Source organism: Pristiophorus japonicus, chromosome 30 (assembly GCF_044704955.1).
Source record: "Pristiophorus japonicus isolate sPriJap1 chromosome 30, sPriJap1.hap1, whole genome shotgun sequence".
Lineage (NCBI taxonomy): Eukaryota > Metazoa > Chordata > Chondrichthyes > Pristiophoridae > Pristiophorus > Pristiophorus japonicus.
Window position 1 is genome coordinate 5,590,141 of NC_092006.1, and position 12,543 is coordinate 5,602,683.

Below are 12,543 nucleotides of genomic sequence, written 5' to 3' on the forward strand. Positions count from 1 at the left end.
AGTAACATAGAAACATAGAAAATAGGTGCAGGAGTAGGCCATTCGGCCCTTCTAGCCTGCACTGCCATTCAATGAGTTCATGGCTGAACATTCAACTTCAGTACCCCATTCCTGCTTTCTCGCCATATCCCTTGGTCCCCCTAGTAGTAAGGACCTCATCTAACTCCTTTTTGAATATATTTAGTGAATTGGCCTCAACAACTTTCTGTGGTAGAGAATTCCACAGGTTCACCACTCTCTGGGTGAAGAAGTTCCTCCGCATCTCGGTCCTAAATGGCTTACCCCTTATCCTTAGACTGTGACCTCTGGTTCTGGACTTCCCCAACATTGGGAACATTCTTCCTGCATCTAACCTGTCTAACCCCGTCAGAATTTTAAATGTTTCTATGAGGTCCCCTCTCATTCTTCTGAACTCCAGTGAATACAAGCCCAGTTGATCCAGTCTTTCTTGATAGGTCAGTCCCGCCATCCCGGGAATCAGTCTGGTGAACCTTCGCTGCACTCCCTCAATAGCAAGAATGACCTTCCTCAGGTTAGGAGACCAAAACTGTACACAATACTCCAGGTGTGGCCTCACCAATGCCCTGTACAACTGTAGCAACACCTCCCTGCCCCTGTACTCAAATCCCTTTGCTATGAAGGCCAACATGCCATTTGCTTTCTTAACCGCCTGCTGCACCTGCATGCCAACCTTCAATGACTGATGTACCATGACACCCAGGTCTCGTTGCACCTCCCCTTTTCCTAATCTGTCACCATTCAGATAATAGTCTGTCTCTCTGTTTTTACCACCAAAGTGGATAACCTCACATTCGACAAATTACATTACACGTGTCACTATACAGTACACGGAATGGGTGACGGTACATTTACATTTTTTCTTTTCAACGTGCATTACGAAACAGACCTTGCATTGTACATGGCACTACACAGGTGTTTACAGATCATGGTGCTCCATGTACACAAAAAAGAAGTTACAAGTACGGCCTGAGGGGAGTTTTGTACTGATTCCTGCCCCCGGGTTTATCGTGGCAGAAGGGCTTTAAACTGCGGCCCTTCCCCACCGTGCCTTTGCGGCGACTGCACCAATTTTAAGTGCGTCCCTCAGCACGTAATCCTGGATCGTGGATTGCGCCAGTCTGCAACACGCAGACGTGGACATCTCCTTGCTCTGGAAGACCAGCAAGTCTCGGCAAGACCAAAGAGCGTCTTTGACCGAGTTGATGACCCTCCAGCAGCAGGTGATGTCTGTCTCGGTGTGTGTCCCTGGGAACAGCCCGTAGAGCACAGAGTCCTGTGTTACGGAGCTGCTCGGGATGAACCTCGACAGCAACCACTGCATCTCCTTCCAAACCTGCCTTGCGAAGGGGCAATCCTGAAGGAGAAGGGTGACAGTCTCGGGCTGTACTTGTTAATCTGCTTGTATACATAGAGCACCATGTACTGACAAACACCTGTGTTTGTGCCATGTACAATGCAAGTCTCTGCACTGTTTAGTAACTTGTAAAGAAATGTAAATGTATTCTCACCCCGTTCCGTGCACTGCTTTCAACTGCACAGCGCTACATGTAACATGATTTACGGATTGTACTAAACCGTACCTTGAAATGAAATGCACTCGAGTGCATTGTACGGAACTGCTGTCAGCATCCAAATGAATTGCATGGAATTGTTGGCCACAAGTTGCTGAACTATTTTCCAATGTATTGTGAACATTTTATATGAATAAAGTATATTTTTGGAAAACAAAAACACGGACTGCAGCGGTTCAAGAAGGCGGCTCACCACCGCCTTCTCAAGGGGCGATTGGGGATAGGCAATAAATGCCGGCCTGGCCAGCGACGCCCAGATCCTGTGAACGAATCAAACACAATTCTAAACTTTTAACTGCCAAAATGAATAGTCAGAACAGTGTAAAATGTGCACACCCATACCGTAATCTTTCCGCCATGCTCTCCGAACGACAATGCAGCAAAGCTCTTCGCGTCCATTCTGCAACTCGCACTAGCCTGGCCACTGTGACGCACAGACACTGGCCACATCTCAAGTGCATGAAGGATGGGATTGCTCAGGGCACGGCACCCAAAAGGCTTAGGTCGTAATAGTTTCCACTGCATCTGAAGGGGCTGCAACCGACTGTGTGTGTGTGTGTGTGTGTGTGTGTGTGCACGGAACATTTGTCGCCCTCTCCGACTGTAGAATGTTCTGAGCGAGCACGGGAATAGCTGAGTGTGCCCCCGGCCCCAGGATGTTGCTGGAAGCGTTTCCCCTGATCCTCACACTCCACCACGTGTGTTGGAATTACGGTGAGTGACCCGTGCTTGGGACCAGCCGAAAACGGGAAACAAGGGGACTGTGTTTGCGGAGTTGAAAATGTGACCCAGCTTTTGCCCCGATATTTTCGCCCCCTCTCCCTATCTCTGTAACCTCCTTCAGCCCTGCAACCCTCCCTATCTCTGTAACCTCCTTCAGCCCTGCAACCCTCCCTATCACTGTAACCCCCTCCAGCCCCTCCAACCCTCCCTATCTCTGTAACGCCCTCCAGCCCCTACACCTCTCCCTATCTCTGTAACCCCCTCCAGCCCCGACACCACTCCCTATCTCTGTAACCCCCTCCAGCCCCTGCAACCCTCCCTATCTCTGTAACCTCCTCCAGCCCTCCAAACCCCCCGCGATCTCTGCGCTCCCCAATTCTCTTGAACAACGCCAATTGTAATGACTCAACCATCGGTGGCCGTGCCTTCAGCTGCCTGGGCCCCAAGCTCTGGAACTCCCTCCCTAAACCTCTCCGCCTCTCTCTCCTCCTTTAAGACGCTCCTTAAAACCGACTTCTTTGTCCCAGCTTTTGATCATTACCTAATATCTCATTTTGTGACTCGATGTCAAATTTCCGTGAAGCGTCTTGGGACATTCAATTACGTTGAAGGCGCTTTATAAAAGAGATATTTTGTTGTTGATAATGTTGGTTTACTTTCAGGTCCTTCTACAAGGCTAAGCAAAGGCAAAGTAGAGAATGGGTCCAATCTGCCATAACTAAAGGCAATAATGCCGCTGGTCTTAAGTTACAGGCGATGGGTTTGAAAGCGGCCTCTCTCCATCTCTCAAAAATCAACATGAAGAAATTGTATTTATATAGCGCCTTTAATGTAGTGTCCTGGGGCCAATATTTATCCCTCAACCAACATCGCTAAAACAGATGATTTGGGTCATTATCACATTGCTGTGTGTGGGAGCTTGCTGTGCGCAAATTGGCTGCCGCGTTTCCCACATTACAACAGTGAGCACACTCCAAAAAACGGGCTTCATTGGCCGTAAAGCGTTTTGAGACGGCCGGTGGTCGTGAAAGGCGCTATATAAATCCAAGTCTTTCTTTCTTTTTAGTAAAACGCTTCACAGGAGAATTATTTTTAAAAATTTGACCCCGAGCCACATGAGGAGATATTAGGGACAGGTGACCAAAAGCTGGGTCAAAGAGATCGGTTTGAAGGAGTGTCTTAAAGAAGGAGAGCAAGGCGGAGAGGTTTAGGGAGGGAGTTCCAGAGCTTGGGGCCCAGGCAGCTGAAGGCACGGCCACCGATGGTGGAGCGATGGAAATCAGGGGATGGGCAAGAGGGCAGAATTGGAGGAGTGCAGAGATCTAGGAGGGTCGTGGGGGCTGAAGAAGGTTACAGAGTTAGGGAGGGGTGTATGGGTTAGAGGAGGTTAAGAGATAGGGAGGAGTGTAGGGGCTGGAGAGGGTTACAGAGATCGGGAGGGGTGTAGGGGCTGGAGGGGGGTTACAGAGATAGGGAGGGAAATAGTGGCTGGAGGGGGTTACAGAGATAGGGAACGGTTTAGGGGCTGGTGGAGGTTACAGAGATAGGGAGGGGTGTAGGAGCTGGAGGAGGTTACAGAGATAGGGAGGGGTGTAGGGGCTGGAGGAGGTTACAGAGATTGGGAGGAGTGTAGGGGCTGAAGGAGGTTACAGAGATTGGGAGGGGTGTAGGGGCTGGAGGAGGTTACAGAGATTGGGAGGGGTGTAGGGGCTGGAGGGGGTTACAGAGATAGGAAGGGGTGGAGGGGCTGGAAGGGATTACAGAGACAGGGAGCGGTTTAGGGGCTGGAGGGGGTTACAGAGATAGGGAGGGGTGTATGGGTTAGAGGAGGTTAAGAGATTGGGAGGGGTGTAGGGGCTGGAGGAGGTTACAGAGATTGGGAGGGGTGTAGGGGCTGGAGGAGGTTACAGAGATAGGGAGGGGTGCAGGGGCTGGAGGGGGTTACAGAGATAGGAAGGGGTGTAAGGGCTGGAGAGGATTACAGAGATAGGAATGGGTGTAAGGGCTGGACAGGATTACAGAAATAGGGAGCGGATTAGGGGCTGGAGGGGGTTACAGAGATAGGGAGGGGTGTAGGGGCTGGAGGAGATTACAGAGATAGGGAGGGGTGTAGGGGCTGGAGGTTACAGAGATAGGGAAGGGGTGTAGAACTGGAGGAGGTGACAGATTTCGGGAGGGGGCGCGGCCATGGGGGGGATTTAAACACAAGGATGTGAATTTTGAAATCGGGGCGTTGTTTAACCAGGAGCCAGTGTGGGTCAGCGAGCACAGGGGGCGATGGGTGAGCGGGACTCGGTGCGAGTTGGGACACAGGTCAGCGAGCACAGGGGGCGATGGGTGAGCGGGACTGGCTGCGAGTTGGGACACAGGTCGGGGCTGCAGAAGTGTGGGATGAACTGGCATTGAAGGCGCGGGGGTCGGAGTAGACAAACCGTCTCTAATGGGACCCCCCCCCCCCATCTGTCCAGTCGCAGGATCTGAACCCTTCACTGTGACGGCGGCAGCCGGGGAGACGGTGGAACTGGAATGCCACCTGGATTACGAAGTGGATTTCATGGACAGCTACTTCTGGTACAAGCAACTCGTGGGGGAAGCGCCCAAGTTGGTGCATATACCAGCCTGCAGTGGAACCGCCTGCAAGTTTACTTCGAAGAGAGGGCGCAACAAATTTATCCTGGTCCTGCAAATCCTGAAAGTGAACACTTCTGACGCCGCGTCCTACTACTGTGCTGCTAGGGATGGCTTTGCTCCCCTTAGGAACGGTTCCTTGCTGCTGGTTGGAGGTAAGAACAAAGCCCGATTGAATTCATCCCATGCACATGCGATTAAAATTGCATTAGCCAGAATTTAACTGTTTCTTTCATCTCCATCCCCACCCAGACAGTTCCACGCCTAAGACCGATGTGCTGGTGTTTGTGACTCCAGGGGAGCCACCTGTGAGGGAAACCATCCCCTTGGTGTGTCTGGTGACCGGCGTGTCCTCCAGGCAAATTGCCATTTACTGGAACGTGTCGGGACAGTTCGTCGCGGGACGGAGCGAGGTCGGCACCCTGGACCCCAACGGGACCTACAGCATCAGAAGCCACGTGATGGTCGGGGCGGAGATCTGGAGCAACGGAGGGGTCTGCACTTGTATCGTCGAGCTGGGGTCGCCGGGCAAGTCTTGGACCAAGAGCGTGTCCCGTCCCGAAGCGGCAACAGGTGAGTCATAGAAACATCGAGACATAGAAAATAGGGGCAGGAGCCGGCCATTCGGCCCTTCGAGCCTGCACCACCATTCAATATGATCATGGCTGATCATGCAACTTCAGTACCCCATTCCTACTTTCTCTCCATACCCCTTGATCCCTTTATCCGTAAGGGCCACATCTAACTCCCTTTTGAATATATCCAACGAACTGGCCTCAACAACTGTAGAGAATTCCACAGGTTCACAATTCTCTGAGTGAAGAAGTTCCTCCTCATCTCGGTCCTAAATGGCTTTCCCCTTATCCTTAGACTGTGACGGGGAGCTCGGTTGCGAAAGTGTAACATCAGTTGGACTGGTTCTCTTGCCCCTATTATGCAACTCCGCGGGTCAAACACAGAGAGATATCTATCAGCAGAAACAGTGCAGCCAGCCTATTGGGAAATACCTTGAAATAAGCCCACCCGTCACAGGTCTTGTAAATAATTTCTCTGCTCTCGACTGCCCTTCGATTTCTGCCTGTCACCTTCGAATTATAGACTTACACAGCACAGAATCAGGGGTCACCCATTTAAGACAGAGATGAGGAGGAATTTCTGCTCTCAGAAGGTTGTAAATCTGTGGAATTCACTGCCTCGGAGAGCTGTGGAAGAACATAATAACATAAGAAATAGGAGCAGGAGTCGGCCATTCGGTCCCTCGAGCCTGCTCCGCCATTTAATACGATCATGGCTGATCCGATCATGGACTCAGGTCCACTTCCCTGCCCGCCCCCTTAATCCCTTATCGATTAAGAAACTGTCTATCTCCGTCTTAAATATATTCAATGTCCCGGCTCTCTGAGGCAGCGAATTCCACAGATTTACAACCCTCTGAGAGAAGAAATTTCTCCTCATTTCAGTTTTAAATGGATGGCCCCTTATTCTAAGATTATGCCCCTTAGTTCTAGTCTCCCCCATCAGTGGGGATCATTGAATAAATTTAAGACAGAGAGAGACAGTTTCTTAGCCGATAAGGGACTAAGGGGGCGGGCAGGGAAGTGGAGCTGAGTCCATGATCGGATCAGCCATGATCGTATTAAATGGTGGAGCAGGCTCGAGGGGCCGAATGGCCGACTCCTGCTCCTATTTCTTATGTTCTCATGTATATTCTATATCGGGAGAAACAATGCAGTCTGTCTGTTAAAAAATATGTTGAAATAAGCTATGGTCACCCTCCAAACCAGGTCTTTTAAATATTTTCTCTGCTCTTGACTGCCCTTCGATTTCGGCGTGTCATCTTAGAATTATCGAATACAGCACAGGAGTCGGCCATTCGGCCCCTCGAGCCTGCTCCATCATTCAATAAGATCACGGCTGATCTTCGACCTCAACTCCACAATCCTGCACTGTCCCCACTTGGTTCCCCTCGAGTCCAAAAATCTATTACTCCCTGTCTCAACGACTGAGCCTCCATAGCCCTCTGGGGCAGAGAATTCCAAAGATTCACCACCCTCTGAGTGAAGAAATTCCTCCGCATCTCAGTCCTAAATGGCCGACCCCTTATCCTGAGACTGTGCCCCCTGGTTCTAGACTCCCCAGCCCGGGGGGAAAAACCCTCCCTGCATCTACCCTGTCGAGCCCTGTCAGAATGTTGTATGTTTCAATGAGATCACCTCTCATTCTTCCAAGCTAGGAGTTTACAACATAGAAACATAGAAATTTACAGCGCAGAAGGAGGCCATTTCAGCCCATCGTATCCACACCAGCCGACAAAGAGCCACACAGGCCTCGGTCAGCAGCCCTGAAGGTTACATATAAACCTACGAACGATGAACAATGACGGAAAGGCAAAGAGCACCCAGCCCAACCAGTCCGCCCCACACAACTGCGACACCCCTTACACCGAAACATTCTACACTCCACCCCAACCATTGTCCAATTAGCCCCATTCCCCCAACCTATTCCCCACAGTCCTGCAAAGTGTCACTCTCCAAGTATTTATCAAATTCCCTTTTGAAAGTTATTAATGAATCTGCTTCTACTGCCCGGCAGCGCGTCTTGGAATAATTTTAAGATTAAAATCTATTTTAATTTTAATTTTGACTTGTGGATATCTGCAAATCAGACATATTACCCTCGGGTTGTGACGCTTCAGCGAAATCGGGTTATCGTTCCAGTTTAAGGATAAGGGGTAAGCCATTTAGGACCGAGATGAGGAGAAACTTCTTCACCCAGAGAGTGGTGAACCTGTGGAATTCTCTACCACAGGAAGTTGTTGAGGCCAGTTCGTTGGATATATTCAAAAGGGCATTAGATGTGGCTCTTCCGGCTAAAGGGATCAAGGGTTATGCAGAGAAAGCAGGAATGGGGTACTGAAGTTGCGTGATCAGCCATGATCTTATTGAATGGTGGTGCAGGCTCGAAGGGCCGAATGGCCTGCTCCTGCACGTATTTTCTATGTTTCTATGTTTACAGCTCATAAAAAATAAGGGTGGATGTACATAAATCTTTGAAGGTGACAGAACAAATTGAAATGGTTGTTAATAATACATACAGAATCCTTGGGTTTATTAATAGACTACAGAAGCAAGGAAGTTATGCCAGACGTATATAAAGACAACAGTTGGGTCACCGCTGGAGTACTGTGTCCAATTCTGGGCACTGCACTCTAGGAATGATGTCAAGGCCGTGGAGAGGGCGTGGAGGAGATTTACGGGAATGGTCCTGCACTGGTACGCTCGCGGCCTTCCGCGAGAGGTGGGCACCGGAGGGACTGGAGTGCATCATCACCCCCCCGCCCCCGGCAGACAAATTTTCATTTGAATTCAGTTGATGGCCAAAACCGAATTTGTTTTCTTGTCGATTTTAGTGCCCCCTCTAATAAGGGGGCATTTGATTTTCGATTGACGGTTTCAACTAAAATAGTTGCAGACCTGTTGATTGCGTCCTTAAAAAAGAAGGCACTTGATTTGAAAGTTTTACGCAAAATAGTTGAGGGACTTCAGTGAGGTGGAGAGACTTGAGAAACTGGGATTGTTCTCCTCAGGAGAAACTTCTTTACCCAGAGAGCGGTGAGAATGTGGAACTCGCTGCCACAGGGAGGGGTTGAGGCTAATAGTATCGATGTATTTAAGGGGAGGCTGGATAAACACATGAGGGAGAAGGGAATAGAGGGATATGCTGATAGATTTAGATGAGGAAAGACGGCAGGAGGCTCGAGTGGGGCATAAACACCGGCACGGACTGGTTGGGCCCAATGGCCTGTTTCTGTTCCATATTGAGTAGACTGGGTCTTTACTCGTTGGAGTTCAGAAGGATGAGGGGTGATCTTATAGAAACATTTAAAATAATGAAAGGGAAAGACAAGATAGAGGCAGAGAGGTTGTTTCCACTGGTCGGGGAGACTAGAACTAGGGGGCACAGCCTCAAAATACGGGGGAGCCAATTTAAAACCGAGTTGAGAAGGAATTTCTTCTCCCAGAGGGTTGTGAATCTGTGGAATTCTCTGCCCAAGGAAGCAGTTGAGGCTAGTTCATTGAATGTATACATACAGAATCCTTGGGTTTATTAATAGACTACAGAAGCAAGGAAGTTATGCCAGACGTATATAAAGACAACAGTTGAGTGAGAATGGTCTGCTCCTGCACCTATTTTCTATGTTTCTATATAATCCTGTGTAATAGTGCAACTTATTCCATTGGCGAGCATTCACTCGTCCAATATTGGTCGCGTTGGTTGGTTTGTGGTTTCAAGTCACAGATAGATAGATTTTTAACCAATAAGGGAATTAAGGGTTACGGGGAGCGGGCGGGTAAGTGGACCTGAGTCCACGGCCAGGTCAGCCATGATCTTGTTGAATGGCGGAACAGGCTCGAGGGGCTAGATGGCCTACTCCTGTTCCTAATTCTTATGTTCTTATGTTCTTATGTTCTTAGATCCGATGTAATCCTGTGTAATAGTGCAACTTATTCCGTGCTTGCTATTGAGGGAGTGCAGCGAAGGTTCATCAGTATGATTCCCGGGACGGCAGGACTGACATATGAGGAGAGACTGGATCGACTGGGCTTATATTCCCTGGAATTTAGAAGAATGAGAGGGGATCTCATAGAAACATATCAAATTCTGACGGGACTGGACAGGTTAGATGCAGGAAGAATGTTCCCGATGTTGAGGGAAGTCCAGAACCAGGGGTTACAGTCTAAGGATAAGGGGTAAGCCATTTAGGACCGAGATGAGGAGAAACTTCTTCACTCAGAGAATAGTGAACCTGTGGAATTCTCTACCACAAAGAGTTGTTGAGGCCAGTTCGTTAGATATGTTCAAAAGGGAGTTAGATGTGGCCCTCATGGCTAAAGGGATCAAGGAGTATGGAGAGAAAGCAGGAAAGGGGTACTGAGGGAATGATCAGCCATGATCTTATTGAATGGTGGTGCAGGCTCGAAGGGCTGAATGACCTGCTCCTGCACCTATTTTCTATGTTTCTATATAATCCTGTGTAATAGTGCAACTTATTCCATTGGCGAGCATTCACTCGTCCAATATTGGTCGCGTTGGCTGGTTTGTGGTTTCACAGCCCGCGTTGGATGCGCCTAAATTGTAACTGGGTCGCGTTTCTCACAAGTGAGTCGCAGAAAGAGTGGCTTGACCTAGCAACATTTTCTAAGTGTCCTGTCTTTGCAGACTGGTGTACACCGATCCTTCCGTTTGCAATTCGTGTCTCGGCGATCTTGGTTCTAGTACTGATCCTTATTATTCTGTGTCATCATAACTGCGGCAGACGAGGTGAGTGTTTATATCCGTCAAAAATATCTTTTATAAATGCTTGTTCAACGTGAGTCCCTTCTCGTATCTTTCGATACTAATTTACAGTGAACTGTTTCAGAAGGACGAGACAAGAGGCCCCGCCAGGAAAGGTGAGTAATTGAACTATTTGCAAAGTTGATCAATGAGAGTCTCGCTGGGTTTAACACCGCGTCAGAACCAGTTTAACCCCAACTCTGATTCCAGTGCCAGATATTATTTGTGTTTTCCACGTTCTTTTTGAGTATGGTTCCAAGACCATTCCACAACTCTGTTCTCGGTATTTACGGCACGTGGCCACGGATTCACAGGAGGTAGAAAAGTAAAATACTGCGGATGCGAGCAATGTGACAGATACAGAGTTACAGACAGAGAGAGAGAGACAGACAGAGTCAGACAGACAGAGACAGCGACACAGAGAGAGAGGCAGAGAGATAGAGAGACAGACAGAGAGAGACAGGGACAGGCAGAGACAGCGACACAGAGAGAGAGAGAGAGACAGCGACAGAGAGAGAGAGAGAGGCAGAGATTGAGAGCGAGAGAGAGAGACAGAGACAGCGACGGAACAAGTTAGAGATGTAACCGGGTTTAAGCTCCACTTTCTCTGTACTTGCTGGAAACATTTTTCCTACATTAAAACAATGACTACACTTCAAAAAAGTATGCCATTGGCTGTAAAGTGCTTTGGGAGCCCAGTGGTCGCTACAGAAACGCCAGTCTGTCTTTGTTTCATTTCTGTTTTATCTCTAACGTTCTCTCGAAGGGTAACAGACCTGAAAGGTTAACTCAGTTTCTCTCCACAAATGCTGCCTGACCCGCTGAGCATCACAAGAAGTAATGTTTGTCTCCTGTTTCTGTTCCCACACGGTTTCAGCTCCAGAGGGACAGTGAACAGAGCAGGAGGAGGTGAACCACACTTGGATGAGTTGGATTGAAATGTTGGCGCAAATAGAACGTCAAATGCAGGATATTTCAAAATTCAATTGGGTCATTGCCCGCCTTCAAAATATTCTCCTGTCTGCCGGACATCCAGAAAGGCTAATTACTGCTTAGTCATGCCAATTAATAATGTATCAGATTGTTAAATAATGTATCGGGTGGACAGTAGACACCGGGGGTAGATCGTCCGTGCCCATCTATTGGTGTATTGGACCATTGGTGTATTGGACCATTGGTGTATTGAACCATTGGTTTATTGCACCATTGGTTTATTGGACCATTGGTGTATTGCACCATTGGTGTATTGGACCATCAGTGTATTGGGGGAACATTGGTGTATTAATGGACCATTGGTTTATTGGGGGTCATAGGCTTAATGATGGACTATTGGCGCTCAGTGCCTCTATAATTTATTATAAATGAGCCGGACTTGACAATAATTAAATTCAAATTCTTAACTATTTATACACAGTTGACACCCATCAAATGGAGGCAAGGCAGACACATCAGGGTACAAGACATGTAAGTAAATTCATTGACCCTGTTGCAATAATATACAGGAACTTGCCGATTTTCTGGGTATCGCATGCAAATAATTGGCTTGTCTCTTTCAAAGAGCAGGCACGGGCACGATGGGCCGAATGGCCTATGCCTGTGCTGTATCGTGCTACGATTCCTTGAAACGCGATTGCGGGACGGGATAGTTTGAGCTGCCTTTCGAATAACTTGGAACTTGTCGATATTTAACGTGTGTTCCTGTCTCAGGGCGCCCCGCAAGACCAGACTTTCTACGCCTCTCTGCAATTCAAAGCCGCGGAAAAGTCATCAAGAAAGAAGGCGGGTCGCTGATGAGAACCCCGGAGGGGTTTCTAGCCGGTGGACGAGGGAGGAGACGGAACTCGCAAAGAAGAATGCCCAGCCCGGCGGAGATAAGACTGAAGCCACAGAGACTCCAATCAAACATCCGGGGGCTGGGCTTTGCACTTCACATCGCTGGCCTAGTGCCCATATATCACCCAAAATGCCCTGCTATCGCCCATTTCACTTCGCTGACCTATCGGCGAGTGGAAAATCGCGATACAAAAAATGGGCGATGTTCCAGCGATCAGTAAGGCTGACACATTGACCATCGCTGGAACATCGTTCATTTTTTGGGCGATAGTCTAGCCTACCTCCCTGTGTTCGGAAGGGTTTGCAAACACTCTTTCTGTTGAATGTAAAAGACCCGTGCTTTGAGTATTGTAAAGATGTCCCACTGTATTAGTGAGACCACCATTTAGACCAGGGTCTTCTCAGTTTCCTGATTCTCTGAATCTTTTTC

The 12,543-nt window shown here is 48.7% G+C and overlaps 1 long non-coding RNA gene across 1 annotated transcript; it reads left to right on the forward strand.

Moving 5' to 3' along the window:
* Positions 1-5,419: 5,419 nt before the first annotated feature.
* Positions 5,420-10,400, forward strand: LOC139240246 (uncharacterized). The gene is made up of 3 exons (XR_011588697.1): positions 5,420-5,516; positions 10,164-10,265; positions 10,366-10,400. It is a non-coding gene; the product is annotated as an uncharacterized lncRNA (long non-coding RNA).
* Positions 10,401-12,543: the final 2,143 nt, after the last annotated feature.